The sequence below is a fragment of the Dreissena polymorpha genome, chromosome 7 (genome assembly GCF_020536995.1).
Source record: "Dreissena polymorpha isolate Duluth1 chromosome 7, UMN_Dpol_1.0, whole genome shotgun sequence".
In the NCBI taxonomy this organism is placed as follows: Eukaryota; Metazoa; Mollusca; class Bivalvia; order Myida; family Dreissenidae; genus Dreissena; species Dreissena polymorpha.
The window spans coordinates 75576266-75598984 of record NC_068361.1 but is presented as its reverse complement, the minus strand read 5'-3'; the positions used below and the strand labels follow the sequence as shown (position 1 = coordinate 75598984).

The 22719-nt window shown below is 35.6% G+C and overlaps 3 long non-coding RNA genes across 9 annotated transcripts in view; 1 reads left to right on the top strand and 2 right to left on the bottom strand.

The window, feature by feature from the left end:
- The window catches only part of LOC127837058 (uncharacterized), a 97424-nt gene extending 88743 nt beyond the window's left edge, over positions 1–8681 (bottom strand). The window contains exons 1-3 of one of the 6 annotated variants that reach the window (XR_008029078.1): positions 8567–8681; positions 1880–1980; positions 179–1371 (exon numbers count right to left, since the gene is read on the bottom strand). This is a non-coding gene — a long non-coding RNA (uncharacterized LOC127837058). Of the gene's footprint in view, positions 1–178; positions 1372–1879; positions 3346–3365; positions 3385–8403 lie in introns of those variants that run through there. The other 5 variants (XR_008029075.1, XR_008029077.1, XR_008029074.1 and 2 more) reach the window with 5 other exon arrangements.
- A 4987-nt stretch (positions 8682–13668) lies between these two features.
- On the top strand, positions 13669–17453 carry LOC127837060 (uncharacterized). 2 transcript variants are annotated; one of them, XR_008029081.1, is made up of 4 exons: positions 13669–13725; positions 14969–15048; positions 16016–16145; positions 16666–17453. It is a non-coding gene; the product is annotated as an uncharacterized LOC127837060 (long non-coding RNA). The 2 variants fall into 2 exon arrangements; XR_008029082.1 differs by having other exon boundaries at positions 16016–16237.
- Positions 17454–17809: 356 nt separating this feature from the next.
- LOC127837061 (uncharacterized) lies at positions 17810–22110 on the bottom strand. Its single transcript, XR_008029083.1, has 3 exons — positions 21930–22110; positions 21264–21449; positions 17810–20185 (listed from the first exon to the last, which is right to left on the bottom strand). It is a non-coding gene; the product is annotated as an uncharacterized LOC127837061 (long non-coding RNA).
- Between the last annotated feature and the right edge of the window lie 609 nt (positions 22111–22719).

Here is a 22719-nt window from a genome sequence, read left to right as displayed (position 1 = left end):
ATTTTTCCGAACCTGATATCATTTTAAAGATGGATCTGTCCTCTTCCAATAATTGCAATCAAAAACATACCGTCTCGCAACTTCTAAAAAAGTAAATCGCTGTCGAATGAACCCACCGTAGAAAAACGTGTTTCGGAATTCTAATTTCGACAAAAGCCCCACACAATAGAAAACGCACCCTCAAAAGTTCATCTTTTAAGTTAGCTTCCAATCCAAGGCATCAAAGAACTCCAGACACATACAGGATATTACAAATAACCACAAAAGACATGTCTCACATTGTTAAATGGCTTATATTCAAGAAGAGAAAAGGAACTCTTTAGAAATAGGCACTACTTTCGAATGGACCACGGAGGGATACACAATGATTTAGTGTAATGTAACCTTTAAGGGAACTCAACTTTGTCCTATCTTTTTCAAACTTTCTCCACATGAGATTTGAACTATTTCCACCATGAATATGCAATTTCAGTGCATGCGGATGGGGGTAAGGGCCTTAAAATGGCCATTTAAAGCGGTGACTAAATTGGCCGCAGTCAAGTCGGAATGCATGATTTTTAGTCTAAGCTACGACAGCTGATTTTGTGTCTCCAATTATTGTTACGCGTAACTTTTATGGCAAAAACTGGTATCATTGCATGCAAAATTCACCAATATATCAGCAAAAGGCCCAATTAAATGTATTGATTGTGAATCAGTGTACTTTTCTTGATGAAAAAGGAGACTTTTTAAAAAATTTAAGCACTTTTTTCCAAAAAAAAACTCACTGACAGCATATAAAATAATGTTTTTCAAGAAAATTATTATTAAAAGCTTCACTTACAATCTAAACATACACATTGCAATCAAAATAATTAATGCTATTATGATGAGAGTAATAATTTGCAGCTTTCAAGCCGATACAAGCCAGCTACCCAAAATTAACACTTAAAATGGCGCAAATCGCTCCTTCAACAGCTTACGACACAATGTGACATTTGTTGCTCATTCAGATAGTCTCTCTCATAAAAATAAGTCCTGTTAGCTTCATTTTATTAAGTGTTCTCTTTAAAATCCAGTGTTGAAAGCTTAAGTTTTGCAAAAATGCCACAGTCCCCATGCAAAAAAGCATGTTTGCGAAGGAATTCCTACGCCGCGGGCCACACTAATGTCGGGAAAGTCATTTGGGTGTGATTCCTCTGTAGTTCAGTGTACATTCATTCCACTACCTGGGATGACTATCAGGGTCAATTTTCCCAGCTTGGTGAAGTGTTGACCTTTCAGGATGTTGATGGATCGTCCACAAGCGCTGCACCACTGCATCCTCGGTACCGGACAGGGAGTCGGATTGAGGTGTACACAAACCCGGAGTCAGGCAAGGATCATCCAGACCTTTAATAAAATAAAATGTTAAGACCCCTGAAACTGGCAATTATGTTCAACACTGAGATAAGGAAACACATAAAGGAGACATCATGTCATGGCTTTATCATTATTGACACGGCAAACTCGAGCAGCTGGGGACTTGGCTCTAAACAAAAGAGGTATGCTCTATCAATCCGAGCAAGATGGCATGTCAGAGTTAAAAAGAGCAAACAAACATACAAAAGATATGTAAAGGAAACTAGAAATTAAATGCCAGAAGGAATTTCAAGTATTGTTTTTTTTTGTCTGCAAGGGTTGCTGTGGAAAATAGTGCTTAACGCATAGTTTGGCCTGTCGGGGTTCTGCTGGCAAGAACACATCGAAGTCATATCTGCCCGAGAACTGTAAGCTTGAGATGACCATATCTGATGAAGTACTGCTTGAAGAATGCCTTCTAATTGTACTTGAACCAGATAGCATTGACAGCACAAGGCTTCAGACCCCCCAAAAGTGTGAGGCTTTCAATAGTGCTTACCTGATACCAGACCGCAATGCCCAAGACAGTGACTTTCTCCCGGAACTGCACAGGCCACATCCGCAGCACAATCCTTAAGCTCAATCATGGTCTGGCTGACTCTGAAATAGTGAAATCTGAATTTACAGATGCTCCTTTTTCTAAAGTTTATGAGTTTATTGCCTATCTTATTAAAAGCAATCACAATGACATGCTAAAGAAGACATGTGCATTTCTGAAAAGACATATCCTACCGCAACCCAAATTCGACGACACCTAAATTCGACGATGTTCTATTTGTATTGATTAAATGGATGATTATTGTCTTGGAATCATTTCAAAGTAATACAGCCGAGTTTAAAATATTATTTTGTGCTATTAAACATTTCATTATTTCTTTCATTATTTGCTATATATTGCTTCATGTAACTGTTACATCGTCGAATTTGGGTCACACCGGGATACAGCTGCCCGATACTTGACTAGGAAAAGGCGCTATGGTCTTCACTCTGAAATTCATTACTCTAAGGGCTTAACAGAACCAAAGCCAGATCTTACAGCTAAATGGCCCCACCTACAGCTAAATATGCTTTATAGGTTGAAAATAAAGTTATTTGTCTGAAGAACTAGCGCTATTAACTCATCAGCTATGTCGCTCCACCGGCCGCAATTCTGTAAACATAGTGTATATATGGAAATACCTAGTCTACCTCATGCGACGCAGGACTACGTCCACTGTAAATACACCGCTACGTTAGTACTTTAACGAACAAACTGAAATTCATGTTTGAATTAAACAATCAGTATGATGACTCTCATTGAAATCATGTCCAGTGCACCAGTCAGAGCAAGACAGCTAGCGGATTGTTGACCGTCTGCGGCTCAAGGGACAAATGGTCAGGCCTACAAACAAAGAGGAAAATGGCATAAATGGGTTGCATTCATGTGATTTGGCATATTTTTCATCTTGCTCTCCACCTGAAACTTCAATCTTTGGACATAATAATATTTACATTCAAGATTTGTTGGAAATGTAACCCTCACTTGTTCATACCAGGTCCCCCTCCCATCCGGAACAGTCCAAAACCACCTAAAACATCCTTTTGAACCAAAATATTGACATCTCTCATCTATTTTAGCACCCAAATCATCAAAACATTCATTAAAATTCATGTTCTACTTGTCTCGCTTGCAGACGAATCCATGTGACCTTGACATTGCAGTAAATGTGCTTTTTTAAGGTTATATTACACTAATTCCGATTCCCATAGGGTCCCATTATAAAACTGACAACTTTCACAGCATTTTTCTTGCCTTTTCAACGTATCAATTTTTCCGAACCTGATATCATTTTAAAGATGGATCTGTCCTCTTCCAATAATTGCAATCAAAAACATACCGTCTCGCAACTTCTAAGAAAGTAAATCGCTGTCGAATGAACCCACCGTAGAAAAACGTGTTTCGGAATCCTAATTTCGACAAAAGCCCCACACAATAGAAAACACACCCTCAAAAGTTCATCTTTTAAGTTAGCTTCCAATCCAAGGCATCAAAGAACTCCAGACACATACAGGATATTACAAATAACCACAAAAGACATGTCTCACATTGTTAAATGGCTTATATTCAAGAAGAGAAAAGGAACTCTTTAGAATTAGGCATAACTTTCGATGATTTAGTGTAATGTAACCTCAAAGGTCAAGGTCACAGTGCCACAAAACGTATTCACACAATGGCTGCCACTACAATTGACAGCCCATATGGGGGGCATGCATGTTCTACAAACAGCCCTTGTTTTACGCATTTTTAGTCCCTTAGACAGTTACATTTAATTAAAGACCTTTCTTATTAGATTCAAGTTTTAAAGGTTTCAATTCCAACCCTAAGATACTGATGAGAAGCAAACAGCATAAAACCTGAACAGACTGCGAGTTACTCGCAGGCTGTTCTGGTTTTATGCTGTTTGCACATAGCCATTTTCACTTTGCTTCTGAGTGGAATTCGGTTAAGGGCCATCTTTTTTCGGGCTTCCCTGCAGTTGATGAGGATTTCCTACCAACTGTCAAAATCATATATAGTCTGAAACCTTAAAGGGGACTTTTCACAGATTTTGGCATATTTTGAAGTTTGTCATTAAATGCTTTATATTGATAAATGTAAACATTGGATCTAAGAAGCTCCAGTAAAAAATCAAGAATAAAATTTAAAAAAAAGAAAAAAGTAAACCTCAGCAGGGCTCGAACCAGTGACCCCTGGAGTCCTGGAGTAAAAACCAATTAGACCGCTCGGCCATCCTGCCACGTATGTATGACAGACGTATTTTATACTTTATATAAGCAATCTTCGTAGTTTCACAAAATTAAATGACAACAACAGAACTCTCCAAATTATTCAATTGTTTCGCGTTGCAACGCTTTATAATTTTCAGGTTTTTTAATCGTCAAAAGATGCATATAATGGATATATTAGAGCATGGTAAATGTTCAGTTTTACTGTTTCCTCACAAATATCATAACTAAAACGAAAATTTGCGAATCTGAAACAACTTTTTCCAATTTTGTCAATTTGCCAAAACATGAAAAGGCACCTTTAAAGCAAATCAGTGAATTTGTGGTACAGAACAATGTTTTTCCTACCACATGCACACATAAATATTCAAAAACAAAGTTATGGCTATATAGTGCCCGTACAGAGGATTGAGTCCTAAAATAAATTATTTTGTTTTTAGAGGGCATAGGATTGAACACCAAAAATATTGATTATACTGTAACCTTGATAAACACTTGTCCCCAAAACCACAGATATTATTACTAAATGTACTCAATCACATATTTGGTATGAAACTTGACACGCAATAGAAAGTAATGTTGATGCCTCTGTAGTCTGTGATTAACTGACTACATTATATTTCAACAAATTAATTGTATTTTATATATGATGTTACACTTTCAAAGTTCGTTTTCATATATCAAAAACACACATGCACACAGAAATTGACACACGCGATACATTACAAAAAGAAAACATTTCTAGTGTTTATTTGATACATATCAGCAGGAGGTATCAAGTTTTAAATTATTCAAATCATTTGAAATGTGTTGCTGTTTTTTATGGGTTGATATTATGAGAGATGTAATAAATATTAATGATGGCTTTTCATGGAGCTCAAGATTGAAAATTGCATTTTCAAAAAATAAAAAAAAACGTGTCCATGTGTGCAAAAGCTCAGTTTAAAAGGCTGTCATAATTATAAAACATACCATCACTGTTACCGGTAATCTTAAAGTCAATTAAAATATTAACACACTATCAAATAAATGCATTGATCCAGAACATTAGATGAAAATATTTGTATGAGAAAATAACCAAAATGATATTCATTCAAAAGTTTTAAATCTTATTTAACATTTACCTCATACCGTGTTTAGTAAAGATAGACTTGATTCTTTCATAGAATTGCTTTTAATTTTTACTCAATATTTTGAAGGATTTACGCTAAACACATTGGAAGCAATAGAACACGTTGAAGTAGGCCTTGCTCTGTGACAATGGGGCTTAATGCATGTTCTTTAAGTGGGTTATAAGCAAAATGTACACGCTAATCTGGTACGACACTTTATGCCCACGCATGAAACCGCGTTTGCCTAAAACGTGACTCGATATATTATGCTGTCAGAAACGGGTATCTCCACGTTGCAGGAGCCTGCCTTTAGTGAGAGCAATCTATGAAGCACCTCATTATACTATTACATCATCTAGAAGGCAACATGGCTGGATTAATATGTTTAACAAATATAATGCATTGTTTTGCAGTTTTAAGTGAATAGGTATTAAATATTTCAAAGATGGGGAAAATTGTAGCAGTCTTACACAAAAGCATGATTAATTGAAAGCCACCTAATGGCTCCAACAATGTCGGTTTATTATTAATAGTGTTTATTTACCTAAGGTAAAGTCACGTAAGGTAACATAACAAAATATAATTTGTGTTTGGCATAACATAGCACGATGCGTTCTATTGACTCATACAAAATAAACTATTAAATAAGAAGAACATGATGGAAACGTTGTTGAATCTGAGAAAGCCAATAAATCGTATGTAGATGCACGACCTCTCAAACAACAATTGCATATATTGTATTATATGACGAAAAAACGAGACAGTTTAGGAACATATTTATTATTAGTTACTCAAGTGTAATTTCCAAATGTTCTTGTTAGCTCACCTTAGCAAAAAAAGGGTTGACTTTTGTGATCGCCTTATGTCCGTCATCTGTCGTGCGTAATGCGTCTCAAACATTTGCCTTGTTAAGACTCTAATAGCCACATTTATTGTCCGATCTTCATGAAACTTGGTCAGAAGATTTGTCCTAATTATGTCTTGGACGATATCGAAAATGGTTCTGGTTAGTTGAAAAGCATAGCCGCCAGGGAGCTGGGCATTTTCCCATTTGTTCCTATAGTAAAACACTCTATAGGCCACATTTTCTGTCCGATCTTGATGATACTTGGTCAGAACATTTGTTCTAATGATATCTTGGATAAGTCTGAAAATGGTTCCGATGCGTTGATAAACATGGTCGCAAGGGTTGATGCATTTGTCATTAACATGTCTTTTGTTAAATCTTGTTAACACTATACAAGTAACATTAATCGTTCCATCGTCGTAAAAAACATGGCCGCCAGGGGTTGGGACATTTTTCCTTATATGGCTTTAGTAAAACCTTGTTAACTCATTACTTGATATTTTGTCAAATTTTGAAAATGACTTAAGAATAATCTCAAAAGTTACTGAGAGCTGTTCAGTTCACTGAAGTCTCAAGTGAGCAACCATGGGCCTCTTGTCCTCTTGGCATGTTTTCTATGCGTTGTGATATTATGAGTCGTGTTCTGAGAAAACGGGGCATTATGCATGTGCGTAAAGTATCGTCCCAGATTAGTCTGTGCAGTCTGCACAGGCTGATTCGTGACGACACTTTCCGCTTTTATTACATTTTTCGTTTAAATGAAGTCTCTTCTTAGCAAAAATCCAATTTAGGCGGAAAGTGTCGTCCCTGAATAGCCTGTGCGAACTGCACAGGCTAATCTGGGACGATACTTTACGCACATGCATTATGTCCAGTTTTCTCAGAACGCGACACTTATAATTAAGAATCGTATGCTACATAAGATCAAAGTGGAGAAAAACGAGCGAAACGTTTGGTATTGTTAACACAAGAGGGTGCAAATAGCACATGCACAACGTCATATATAAGGAATAAAAAACGTAAGTTTAAATGTATTATATGTAGACAGGGGCGTAGCTGCTATTAGGCACAGCTGGCCCGGGTCTACACTTTTTTTTGAAACATGAACAAAATAAAAATGCTTAAACTTCGAAAAACGCATTTAAATGTTGACCCTATCAAATATCAAAGAAAAACAAGCCAAAGTCTTATATTATCCTATCTTATTATTTGTCTAGGTATGCATTAACCCCCGGACCCCCCATTTTAAGTATCATATTCGGGCCTACAGCTAAAAAAATGCTAGCTACGCCACTGGTAGAGGTAAATATTAATTTGCAAAATATAATGCTTCCGACGTATTGGAACGATGCTACGGGAAAAAAACACTTGCCTATGTAAGGTTGGTGTATACGGACCTCGTAATTTATTACAGGGGTAAAAGAAAGGTTATTCAAGTTTATTAAACAGTCGGGTAATAACCCTATTCCCCTACGAAAACAAGCCCACGATTCGCTAGGATTTATCACATTTACTGAATCGGGAAGACTCAGACTCGTGACAGTCTACTATTCAGTTACGACACTGGTACGACTGAGTTACGACGAATCGTGGGGTTCGGTTGAAGTCTTGGGAATAGGGTCGTGACTTCACTACAATGTGTCAGAATCTAATGCGACTCTACTGATTGTAGGACAAACGGCACCCGGACAATCGGCACCCAGTGTTTTTTTGCATACGCGGACAGTCGGCACCCTGTAAATTTGTCGACCCGGACAATTGGCAATCGATTTATTTGTATACCCGGACAAACGGCACCATATTTAAACTCCCCGGTCATAGCTATATATATGGACAGAATCGTTGCGATAAAAAGTACCATCTCTGTGTATTGTGGTGTTTTCTAATTATATATTGTATACATGTACATATATTTTGTTTGGGTAATGGTGAGGTTGATTGGCCGCGCTTGAAGTAATACATCGGATGCACCGGTTTTAATTTTAAATCGATTCACGCTTGTAATTGATTAAAACAAGCGACGACGGTTAAACGGTTCGTTAACAAAATTTGCAAATTCGGAATAAAAATCGGTGAAACGAAACGTATTTGTAAATTGTGACGACACATAGCGGTAATTACGGGGATAATTAGTTGATAGCGATTACATAATTATTTCATCAAGCAATGTTCAACGTAATCTCATTGCAGAAAACAAACAGCGTGAAAAACAAAACCTGCCGACAATATTCGCGGCGATTTTCAATAATGACGATTAAATAATAATTTGCGAACAAATAACGAGGATCTAACAGTTACCGATAATTGGTAAAGCACGGGGAGATAAAAGAAATTTTCCGAAATGTATCACTTCTGTCGGACACTGATTGAGAAAAACGCTCTAGGCCACGGTGTCGCACAAGTCAATGGACGCGTGTATGACAATACACAGGGTCGAGCGTGCACACAGTAATCTCGATACCGATTTTTCCTGCTTGATGGCCCGATTTGCACGCGTTTTGCACTCTCCGGAAAACTTGCAATCTCTTGCACGACGGTTACATTACATTCACCTCTGTGTTGGGCTCAGAACGGACTATTGTTATGAAAGCGTCTCATTCATGTCATGATCATACCAAGCGTTCATCATAGAGGTTACAGTATACTAAACAATCTCTTGCACGACGGTTACATTGCATTCACTGCATTTAAGAAAACCATCTCATACCATGATATCTTATATCAGTCTTAATTCATTATTATAAAATTGATATGGTTTCTTGATGTTAAGAAACCAACATACATAAACACGTCGAAGCAATTCCTAACGTCACTCAATAAACATTATGTTCAATTGTTGACATTTCTAAAGTGCGTGAAATGATTCCATCTGCGTAAATGGGCAATAAAATAGTTCCAAAGAGTTGCATTTAAACTCGTAAGTTTTTGCACGATTTATCGTACATTTAAAAGTCATATTTCTTAATTTAATGCATGCGATCTTAAATATCCAATCAAATATACAATTAATGCGTTTGTTCGGTTTTAGCTATTATATAGACAAAATGGCGTGCTGAGCCATTCGCAGAGTTGTATGTGAGAGCAAGGAACGACAACTCTGCGTGGAGATTGGAAAACTTGTAGAGGCAAACTTTTGTTTATTTCGTCGGATAAAATAATCGCCATTTTTTCTTGTCAATTTTAAGAAATGTTAATGCAGCATCAACATACTAACACAATATCGCGTAAAGAGAAAAATAATGCATTTAATGTCAACTGTACTTTCGTTTGACAACGGATTATTTTAATTTCCTGCAACGATATCTATTCATACTACACACGAACCAGGGGGGCACGCGTATACGGGAGCTTACCGCGTTTAAGTGAGAACGTTGTTGCAAAACTTCAGAGATGGCGTCGTTTAAGTGTTTTTCGTGAAGGAGTAGCGGATATTTTCACCCGGTAAGCCAGTTTATAATTATATTTCTTTTAAATGAATAAGCCCTTTCGGCTCTAAGGTGTTTGTGCTCCCCTCGGTTTTTTGTTTCAAAACCGTAGACGTCGGAATAAAAAAGTTATTGAAGCAAACCCGTCGACACATTTGTTGTTTAACTTCTTGACCTCCGAGATGTTGGATGTTCGAATATCATTTTCTCTCATAATAAACAGTATTTGTGCATGTGTAAAGTAAAATATAACATAAATCACGAATATTTTATTATCGCGACGCGTTGTTATGTCTATTAATTCATTTAATGCCGAATTATAACGTGTTAACCCCCATTTTTGGAACTAAACTTCCTTTTAAGCACATTTTGGGACCTGACTTCCAAATGATTAACAGCTCTTTCCTATGTTACAAGGTTTTATGCGAAATAACTTTCGTGAATGAATTCCGCATTGGTGCGAATGTATTGGAAAACATTTTTACTTGAAGAAATCAAGAGTTTTCTTTTTTCTATTAATTGTTTTATTTTTAATTTGTATTTTTATATGTTTTATCGCGTACTTAACGCTAACGTTTAGTGTGTGTAATATAAGACATTCGACGGTATTATAAACACAGTGTAATTCTTACCTGTTTATTTTAACACATATGGACATACTTATGTTTGAATATGCATCCAACGGAATACTATGCTTACTATTTCCAGATATCTAGACGCCAGTTATATATGTTGAGGATGCCAAGATTAAAAAAGACGGCGTAACGAAGTGTTTACCGCTCTAGAATGCGGATAGGTACATGATACCCCACCTATCAAACAAAAAAGATTACGTCGAAGTACCTTGCCAAACAATCACATATACGTGCAATAAAAGTGTAATGAAAAACAGAAGAGGGTAAAGCCGGTTTGATACTAATATATGGTTGATGTAACCAAATACTGCCATTGTTGCGATTCGGAATACATGAAGCAATTTGGAATACCTGACATCTGCTTAGAAGATGCATATCGGTGGATGTTTTTTTTATTATTTATGACTGTTGTATTGAGGGAATAAAGTATTGGTTCACTTAGAAAGATTATTTCGTTTGTTCCTAAAACTGCCTTCTAATCGTAAGTAATGTTAATATGTCAAATGCATAACGAATTAAATCCGACCCAAATCTTTTTTTTATCATGTATGTAAGTGCTGAATACAATTGAAAATTTATGCAGAGACATCGTAGGAAGAAATGACGTAACACAGATAATGGTTTATTTTCATAACAATTAATAAAGTGAGAAACTAGCATCATGACATATACGGAATAAAACGTGTAAGTAAGTAGCACTCATAGCAATTATATGTCAGACGTGTGTATGTAGACTTTATAAATAAAACAAAAACACTACAAACATCAGCTGTACATGTTTTGTTATGTTTGTTTTTTATTTGCTGTTTTAGTTCGGCTCTGTTGAAGAAGGATTCTTTCTTGCATATTCTACATTTAAACTCATGTGGTCCATGAATGGGGCATGATATCTTAATCCTCCCCTGATGTAAAATTCCTCATCACAAATACTGCAACGAAAGATGCACTTATTTTCGCCCTTTAACCTGCATCATCTGAAAAGACAGTAAAAGAATGGTTTAAAAAAGTTCATAGCAGAATAAGGTCGACACGTCATAAAAGACATGAAATTAATTATAATATTACTGAAAGATAAACGTTCTATTATCTCGTACATCAGCCACCACACAACCCATCTTCTTGAAAATAGGTGAATTGATTCAATTGGTCGGCAGGTTTTTCGAACAGCATTATTATTATTCTACAGTAAGTAACATGATTAAGAAAACACTTATATTGCACCACGTAACATGCTATAAAACTATAATATTGAAGTACACATATACACTTTATTTAAGATGGGTAGGTATATCATGTCAAGCTCTTTTACATATGAAAGAGCTGTTTGTCGTTTGGAAGTCAGGTCCCAAAATATGCTTAAAAGGAAGTCAGTTCCAAATAAGGGGGTTAAACCAATAATATTGGCCAATAAATTAATTATTAGTGATAAAACGGCGTCGGTAAAATGAAATAATCATGATTTTATTTATATTTTACTGTTCACGTGTGTCAATACTGTGTATTATAAGAGAAAATGATATGTGTACATCCAATTTCTCGAACGTCCCGTAAGTAGACAACAGATTTGTGGACGGTTTTCCTTCAATAACTTTTTTATCCCGACGTCTACGATCTTGAAACAAAAAAACCGAGGGAAGCACACACACCGGAGAGCCGAAGCGGCGTATTAATTTAAAATAATTATAAATACAAAGGGGCTTACCGGGTGAAAATACCCTCCCTTCCTTTAAGAAAATCCAACAAACGACGCCATCTTTGAAGTTTTGCAACAACCTTCTCACTTAAACGCGGTAAGCTCCCGTATACGCTTGCCCCCCTGACGAACACTAAATCCGATCTTAATAAAAAAGACAGTACCGCTCGGTAAAATATCGTATATAAATTTTATAAACAACTGGTAACAAGATGACCTGTTAATTCTTTTCAGCTGAATTGTCTTTGATATTTGTAAATTGTTTAGTAGTGTTATTAAACAAATTAGCAGATAACGTTAATCAATCCACACTTATATTATGTCACTATTATTTATTGTGCTGTAACATTGTATTATGTTTGTACGGGTATACAATTAAATCGGGTGCCGTTTGTCCGGGTATACAATTAGATCGGGTGCCGATTGTCCGGATCGACAAATTTACAGGCTCGGACTGTCCGCGTATGCAAAAAAAAACACTGGGTGCCGATTGTCCGGGTGCCGTTTGTCCGGATACCGACTGTACTACGAACGATGCAGATCGGTCACGACTAAGCTCACCGAACGCACCCATGAATTAGGCGCCAATATCTATTGAATAGTATTGGTGTTGATCTAAATCGCGAGAATATTATGCCTCGGTCACACTGTCACAAATCAGAGCTACGAATGAGCTACGATTTAATCGGCAGCGAATGACTACGAAATTGTCAAAATTCGTAGGCCGCTACGATTTCAGTACGGAGCACAACGAATCTACCATCAAAATGTTGGAAAACGAACAAGGAAAGGTACGGACTGCTACTGATCGACGCGATGTAGTACGGAACGCCACGAATCGGTACGATCAAACTACGAATCCGCTACGATCTGGTACGATAAAGTACGATGCTACGCGAATCATTACGATATAACTACGGATCCGCTACGGTCTAGTACGGGTAAGTACGAACTAGAACGGTCCGCTACGAAGAAGTGGGAATTGTGACGGACTGGTACGGACAGGTAGGAACGAACTACGATTGAACATTGCGCTTACAGCCTCTTGTATTGTCATACACATAATGCCTCCCAAAAAGAGAACATTCCAGTGGCAGCAACAGCGCGTAACAGAAATAATGTAATCAGCCGTGTCTGGGGAAGAGTCTACCTCCTCCATTCTAATCCAAGAGCCGGGTCGTCTTAAAAGCCAGTCTCTTATCCACCACCTACTTTTTCTTCTCTGACCTGATAAAGTATGTAATTATTGATGTACAAATATAGATTATGCTTAGGAAAGTATGATTAATTTTGTATTTTATAATGTCGGCTATTAATTTAACAATTAATAAATCGCGTAAAAGTAAGAGCAAGATTCAAAAGTCATATGAGGCAGACACTTACCTGCAAATAAAAAAAAGTATAACATGTACTTGTAAGTTCAAATTCTAATATTTGGAAATACTTAACCTTTAGCACAAAGCTATACTAGTTTTACGATATTGAATCATTATTATCTCTGTGCATATCGTCAAGCAGCTCGACTACAGCCTCTGCATTTTGTGCCACAGGTGGTTAGCGTGTGGCTATGATATTAAAGGGGCTTGTTCACACGTAAATTGCATTTTTTTGAAGTTTTTCATTTAATGCTTTAAATTCATAAATTTAAACATCGCAAATAACGTGCTCCAGTATAAAACAAAAATAAAGTAAAAATAAGAAAGAAAAAAGTAAGCCGCACCAAGGCTCGAACCACTAACCCTTGGATCGGTTTTTTCCCCGACTAAATATAGATTTTAAATATAAATTTAAATATAAACACGCATTGTGACAACAACAACAACAACAAATTTGGCGGAGTCTGTATTGTCAAACACGGAAGAAGAAGGTAAAATATGTTTTTTTAATTGTAAAACTCAATAGTGCGTATGATTATTTTTTTTATAAAAGTAGATTAAAATAGTATAACTGATCAAATGATTCGTTTTCGTTACATAAGTATATGCATATACATCACATAACGCGTAAATACTGATTGCCTCGTTTACACTTAAGTTACAGACAGAGACTAAAATTAAAGCCAAGTTGAATACAGAATTAACTTTAGTATTCGCGCAAATAAATTAAATTTATCCTTAGCCTTGGAGAACTGAGATCATTTAAACATTACAGTATCTTTTTCTTTCCTCATAACTGACAGTGACAACATTATTTGTTGGCAGGCAATTCAAGATGCTGTGCATTTATTGACATATTCATTATTGTGTGTTATATGACAATGACATTTATTATTAACTAAAATGCATTTGAATGGTACTGGTAGGTTATTAATTTAAACCCAAAACTCATAGTTAACCCTTTAAGCGCTGGAACCGAATTTTGAAGGCCTTTGCAAACAGTTTGGTTCCAGATGAGACGCCACAGAACGTGGCGTCTCATCAGGATCCAAACTGTTTGCTTTTCTGATAGTATTCTTTGAAAAAAATCGAAGAAATGGCTAATTTTATAAATTCAGCGGATGACATTTAGCAGATGACAAATTTCCCAGCATGCAAAGGGTTAATGTATTTATATCAGTTTCTTCTGCACAGCTATTTTATAAATAAACTGAATAACCAAAATATTTTTGAAAATAGTAGCACAGTTTATTAATTCATGGCATCAAATGCATGTAGCTGGCGCCAGACAACTCGCCCCAATACCAACTTGCCCCAAAACAAACTCGCATCAAACATATGGTCACTCGCTCCAACCAAGAGACAACTCGCCCCAATTTATTTTCGTGCATCTTATTGTTTCTTTATTTAAAGTATTTTATCTTTATAATTGTTTGTTAATTTAGCAAAGCACGTATATATTTTGATAAATGTGTATTTCAACAGTACATTGTATTTTGAATAAATCAAATACAGGTCATCTGAAATGCATGTATCATTATATTTGTAAAAGCCAAGAATATTCTGGATATTCCTCTTTTTTCAATTGTTTTGAATATCCTCAAGATTTGATTACCTGAATGTCGAAGAAAACTTATTAAATAAAAATACCACATATTTACAACTCACTTTTTTAATAGAGACCATAAATAGTTTTAAAAATTGGTTTAAATTGTGTATTTACTTTTTCAATAGGATACAACCATAAATAAGCCAAGAAGTTTATGAAGAAGGGATCACTGGATTTTGTCACTTTGGTACAAGAAACAGGAAAGGTATACTTATTTAGCTGCATTTTTTTTTCTGTTGATTTCATTTGAGAATATTGAAATAATTTGTAGATAATGTTTTCAGATATTCAGGCAAGTTGAGATTTCATTGATTTTTTTTTATGTCATTTCACAATATTCTTGAATGGTAACAGAAAAAAACACAGTTCAACGCACTTGTTGATATATTAAACAAAGTCTTTGTATGTAAAACTGTGTTGCTACATGAGCAAAGAATTTAAACAAGGAACAAAATTGTCACAAAACCAGGTTTTCATTGTGAAAAAAAAATCTGATAAAGGGAGAAAACTCAAACTGAACTTTTGAAATGAACAAAAAAAATTAACCCCCTTTGTAAGTTTTTTTTTTTTTAAATCTATTTTTAGTAGTGGCGACCTTGACATTGGAGATATTGACGTGATTCTTTCGTGTGACACACCGTCCCATGATGGTGAACAAATGTGCCAAATGATTTTAAAATCTCACAATGAATGACATAGTTATGGCCAGGACAAGCTAATTTATGGCCATTTTTGACCTTTGAACTCAAAGTGTGACCTTGACCTTGGAGATATCGACGTAATTATTTCGCGCGACACACCATCCAATGATGGTGAACAAATGTGCCAAATGATTTTAAAATCTAACAATGAAAGACATAGTTATGGCCCGGACAAGCTTGTTCCGCCCGCCCGCCAGCCAGCCAGCCAGCCAGCCAGCCCGTCAGCCAGCCAGCCAGCCAGCCAGCCAGCCCGCCCGCATTCGCCAATCTAATAACCAGTTTTTTAAAAATGATCCTACACTACACTAGGTGAATATTGAAATTTTACAAAAAAAACTGATAGGAATGTTTAAAAATGGTGTCATGAAAAATAAAAAAATCTATATGTACATATGTAGCTACATCTTGTGTCAAAATTCTTAGCTTTATGTTCAAAACATTTATTGTTAAATGCAGAAATGTCTTTTCAAGGATATCATAGACCACCTTACTTATACGGAAGCATAGGAGCTGTTGAAGGAAATTGCTGCCAGACAGTCAGCAGTTATCACTGACAGCCTGTCCTGGCCCAGCTTGGACCATCCTCAAGCTAACCATGATGGTGTGTTTGCAAGAATTGTCCATTTGGTAGACCATGATGAAGACCAGTTTTGTTGTAGCATGGCCTAACAATACTGTACAAGCCAGAGACCAGTATGTTTACTGTTGTTGAATATGACCCATTTTTCATGTTTATTTTTCTGTGGGCCTGTTTAACAGAATTAATAATGCACTTTATCTATTTCAAATATGTTATTTTTCTGTGGACTGTTTAACAGAATTATTAATGCATTTTATCTATATCAAATATTTTATTTGTCTGTGGGCCTGTTTAACGGAATTAGCAATGCATTTTATCTTTATCAAATATTGTTGCTTGTAATATGAATATAGAACACGTAAAACTACTCATGTAATTGTCTCAGCTTATAATCAAAAGTGTAGAAAATTTAACTCATTTACTGTCGAAACAGTGGCCATTATGTTCCTGCATCTTAAAAGTTGGACAATAACAGCTAATATATATATATAGATAGATTTAGCAAGGGGTTTTGAGTTTTTTATGTGTTCATATTTTTCAGAAAAAGGGTTAAGTGGTGACTGATCCTCTCATCCTCCTTATCCAGGAAACGTTTCGGAACAACGTGTTGGCACTGAAGATGTGGAGGACACAGATTGATCTCAGTACATCCTTTGGATACATGGACACCTTCAAAGGGACGACAACAAAACTGTACCTGCCTTTTTTTTGAAAGGAAGTAGTTAATAAAATTATTGTTAACAGCTTTTTTAGTCTTGTTGTTTAAGAATGCTTTCAACATTTAAGTGGATAAACGGTTGTTTTAAATTTGAATCTTCAGTAATGCATTCTTTATTAAATGATGTAATCTTATTTCTTTCAATATAGCGTAAATAATAAGAACATAATTATCCTTTGTATACAAAATGAAAACCAAGTTTACTGTTCTATTAATCATTATTTATTTATCTTGTTCTTTTGTCAGAAATATTACAGGGGCATACATACAGTATTCCTTAAATAAAAGGGGCAGTTCTTAGAAAATTAACATGTATTTTAGCAATGCATATTCAAACTTTTTCCACATTTATAACCAGCAACAATATGTAAGTATTATAATGTAACACAAATTAATACTATGAATTTACTACTGATTTTGCCGTGCCTGTCATCAAATAAACATGTTTTACTGAAAGTTTCTTAAAAGATGTTATGTGGAAGACTTAATCAATCATTTAATAAATATTTGAGCCTCGCTCTGGGAAAAGGGGGTTTAATGCATGTACTTAAGGTTGTCCAAGATTAGGCTGTGCAGACTGCACAGGCTAATCAGGGGCAACACTTTCCGCCTTATCTGGATTTTCTCTAAGAGACTCCCTTTCAACAAAAAATACAATAAAGTAGCAATTGTCTGCCTGATTGGTATAATCAGCACATGTTAATCTCGTACGACAATTTACGCACATGCATTAAGCCCCATTTTCCCAAGGCAAGGCTCACCTATTTAGGTTTTAGCTGTCTATATGCTCTTTAACTTTTGAATCATGATGCAGTTTCATATAATAATGTATTATGAGTCGTTTTTAATTGATTCATATTCTTTTGTTCAGTGTTGTATTATAATAAGGTGTTCACTTAACATTCTTGCAGTAATGTTTTGCTGTGTAATATACATGTAATAATAAATCAAAATTGAACAACTAGCTTCTTATTTCTTCATGTTATTTATTAAAACATTTTAAACCAAAACAACAAAATCCATAACATAATGAACACAAAACATAATACTCTATATTCATGAAACAAAACTATAATTGATAACATTTTGAATAAATCTTTCCAACTTTTAACATTTGACAGATCAAATTATTTCTGAATTCCACCAATTTTTTATGGGAATGGATAAACAGCACTTTATCATCTTTATGACAGTTTATGTAAGGCTATTACAATAAATGGTTGTTTATAGACTGATAAACAATGGAAAACAATACATAATCTATATATAGCATTGTGCTTTGATGTCATTGTTAATGGAACATAAACAAATGTGGTGTGCAGCATGCACTCAACATTGACTATGGTAGCTTATACCTAAAAGAGTTAATAGTAATTTCTTTTCATAGTCTTTACTTGTGACAAAAAATCAGGAAAATGCTGAGCCCAGTGTTTATTTAGCTATTTGCCACACAAGGTTTTCACAAATTCTTCTGTTTCAGAGTGACCTATGATCAAATACTTTGGATCCTCTATTGTAATAACAAAACAATTAATTCACCATGTTTGATCATGGGTCTCCCATAAAAAACTTAACACAGATCATGATACATAACACCTATAAGAGTCAACAATTCCTGTTAATGGTCTTGACTTGTGACAAAAAAATCTGGAACTTGGCCCATTGTTTATGTAGTTATTTGCCAGACAAGGTTTTTACTTATTCTTCTTTTTCAGAGTGATCTATGATTGAATACTTTGGATCCTATATTTATGCCCCCCTTCGAAGAAGAGGGAGTATATTGCTTTGCTCATGTCGGTCGGTCTGTCGGTCGGTCCGTCCACCAGGTGGTTGTCAGACAATAACTCAAGAACGCTTGGGCCTAGGATCATGTAACTTCATAGGTACATTGATCATGACTCGCAGATGACCCCTATTGATTTTGAGGTCACTAGGTCAAAGGTCACGGTGACCCGAAATAGTAAAATGTTTTTTGGATGATAACTCAAGAACGCTTATGCCTAGGATCATGAAACTTAATAGGTAGATTGATCATGACTAGCAGATGACCTCTATTAATTTTCAGGTCACTAGGTCAAAGGTCAAGGTCACGGTGACCCGAAATAGTAAAATGGTTTCCGGATGATAACTCAAGAACGCTTATGCCTAGGATCATGAAACTTGATAGGTACATTGATCATAACTCGCAGATGACCCCTATTGATTTTGAGGTCACTAGATCAAAGGTCAAGGTCACTGTGACCCGAAATAGTAAAATGGTTTCCGGATAATAACTCAATAACGCTTATGCCTAGGATCATGAAACTTGATAGGTACATTGATCACGACTGGCAGATAACCCCTATTGATTTTCAGGTCACTAGGTCAAAGGTCCAGGTCAGTGACCCGAAATAGTAAAATGGTTTCCTGATGATAACTCAAGAAAGCTTATGGCTAGGATCATGAAACTTCATAGGTACATTGATCATGACTCGCAGATGACCCCTATTGATTTTCAGGTCACTAGGTCAAAGGTCAAGGTCACAGTGACAAAAACATATTTACAAAATGGCTGTCAGTACAACTGAGAGCCCATATGGGGGGCATGCATGTTTTACAAACAGCCCTTGTTTTATAACAAAACAATTAACAAAATTCACAATACCTTACACACTTAAAACTCAAATACATATTCTCATGGCATTTCAGGGCACTTGTATGCTATGTTCGTCAGTATTTTATCAATGGTATTTCTGCCCTATGTTTATAAGCAGTTCACTTATTAAAATCACATTTTATCACCATGATGATGACAGCACAGTCGACAATAATGTCACACATTTGGTCACGCCTTCATATTACACAAATAAATTCAAGCATAATTTCAAATACTAAAGTCATCTACTGACTGAAAAAACAACCAGGGTCACACATGCACTTTCATACTCAATGGTATACATCCTATAAAACCATGCTGCCAAATTCACACAACATGTTCCTACCCATAGTCAGTTATCATTGATTTCAGCTTTGTCAATTTTTTAATTCATAATGATGGTATGTTGAAGTTAGTTAAAACAACATAGTTACATACACCATGTACCAATTTGTATGAGTAAATCTTCATATTGTTTCCGGGTTGCTTGCCCTTGACCTATTGGATATTGCAGCTCCTCATTAGCCGCAGGTGGATATATAAGGGGCAATTGTAGAGGCAATCAGCTTTGGATAAGCTGAATCAAAAAGGAACTTTGATCGAAGGGTTTTTTCCTTGATGATCTCTGTGTACTCAGTGCATGTACGTGTATCCCTTCTTTTCATTGACTGGCACCACCGTCCAATTGTTGGCTGCCTTCAATTTACTCTGAAATAACATATATGCATATTTGTAATTTTGAAATGTACACTAAAACTTATCATAAAAACTATGTATGAAATTTGTTTGCTATTTTAAACATTATTTTATTCATATCATGCCAATCAGGTAACATACCAATACTTTTCTGGGCTACTTGATTCACCAGTATTAACTTATGAACCTACCAATACTTTTCTGGGCTACTTGATTCACCAGTATTAACTTATGAACCTACCAATACTTTTCTGGGCTACTTGATTCACCAGTATTAACTTATGAACCTACCAATACTTTTTTGGGCTACTTGATTCACCAGAATTAACTTATGAACCTACCAATACTTTTCTGGGCTACTTGATTCACCAGTATTAACTTATGAACCTACCAATACTTTTCTGGGCTACTTGATTCACCAGTATTAACTTATGAACCTACCAATACTTTTCTGGGCTACTTGATTCACCAGTATTAACCCTTTGCATGCTGGGTAATTTGTCTTCTGCTAAAATGTCGTCTGCTGAATTTCTAAAATTAGCATTTTCTTCGATTTTTTTCAAAGAATACTATCAGAATAGCAAACAGTTTGGATCCTGATGAGACGCCACGTTCTGTGGCGTCTCATCTGGATCCAAACTGTTTGCAAAGGCCTTTAAAATTCGGCTCCAGCGCTTTAAGGGTTAACTTATGAACCTACCAATACTTTTCTGGGCTACTTAATTCACCAGAATTAACTTTGAACCTACCAATACTTTTCTTGGCTTCTTGATTCACCAGTATGAGCTTATTATATGATGAAGTTATCATACTTGAGTCACTAACTGACAATTACTGTACAACTAGAGATTGGAGGAGAATGGCATTGAAATAATTTCATGACCAATCACCATGCAAGTTATCTAAACGGTTCAGAAAACAAACCAGTTATTGGATATCCTCTGGTTTTCATAACATAAAAAGTTTCTGGTAAAAAAAATGATAAAGCAATTATATTACCAAGGAACTTTAGAAAGCACATAGAATCTTATTGAATATAAATATATTATTTTATCAATTAAAATATGCTAAGACAGGGTTGTTTGCATACTCTTAGTAAGATGTTATCTCTCCAATTCCTGACACATGACCAGGTGTGGTACTTCCTTGTGACACAAATGACAGGCCAGGACCTGGCGGGGGCTGATGACCGTGCATAGGTGAAGAGTTTGTTGTTCTAACATTATGCTGAACAGTCAAACTTGCAATAGTTTGGCCGGCACGTCTTCCTAAATACCTTAAAAAGAAAGTTTGTTTTAGAATATAAAATTGATCTCATATCAATTTAAAGAAACAACAAAATTGATGTTAAAATTAGGGAATAAACTGTATAATCATATCATGATCATTGATTACATAATATAACATATACATTTGCATACCAGTATATTTTATAATATAATATATACCGTATAATTAATCATTCATAATTCATCATTTATCATTAATTTCATGCTTCATTTGACTCGTGTTGGAGTGTTCCTTATAAGTTATAACGAATTCATTAAATTGATACGAACATCTTGGCATAGGGACATAAAGGCTTATTTTAAAACGCGCAATGAACAAATTATGTTATCAGTGCGTATCTGGTTTCGTTGCAGAGTAAAATATCCATACAATAAAACTAAATACCTATCCAAACTTTTGCTAAAATTCCTTTGTAAACAGGCAACACTTGCCAAAAACTAAACGTAGCTTCTAAAATATGACTTACAATTCGTGTGTTTAAGCCATTACCCTGCCTTCGTCTCTTTCCAACGATACTCCTATGGTTCTGCAAACACTCAGTCTTGTCGCCAAGATTGAATAAATTCGAGCGATGTCGCTGGCTTCGGCTTTTTTTCTCTTTTTTTTATATTTTCGATCACAGAAATGAGATGCATTGTTTATAAACCAAAAGCGGATAAGCGCAGCGCGCATGCGCAGGCTGCAGGGCAGGTATAAAACCCGGAAATATCCGGAAAACCCGGAAATCTTTAAGGTAAAACCCGGAACCGATATAAATGGTTATAACTTCATTATTATTCGTCCGATATTAATTATAATGGTACCGTTGTAAAGAAGATCCTCTAAAGATTCTAACCATATCAAAATATTTTATGGCAGGGTCGTAGTCGGCCCCTGTAAATCGCGGACAAAGTCGGCCTTTTTTAACGTTTTTTTTACACACGCAAATGCCGAAAAGAAAACCCGGAACCGATATAAATGGTTATAACTTCATTATTATTCGTCCGATATTAATTATAATGGTACCGTTGTAAAGAAGATCCTCTACAGATTCTAACCATATAAAAATATTTTATGGCAGGGTCGTAGTCGGCCTGTAAATCGCGGACAAAGTCGGCCTGTTTTAACGGTTTTTTTACACACGCAAATGCCGAAAAGAAAACCCGGAACCGATATAAATGGTTATAACTTCATTATTATTCGCCCAATATTAATTATAATGGTACCGTTGTAAAGAAGATCCTCTACAGATTCTAACCATATCAAAATATTTTATG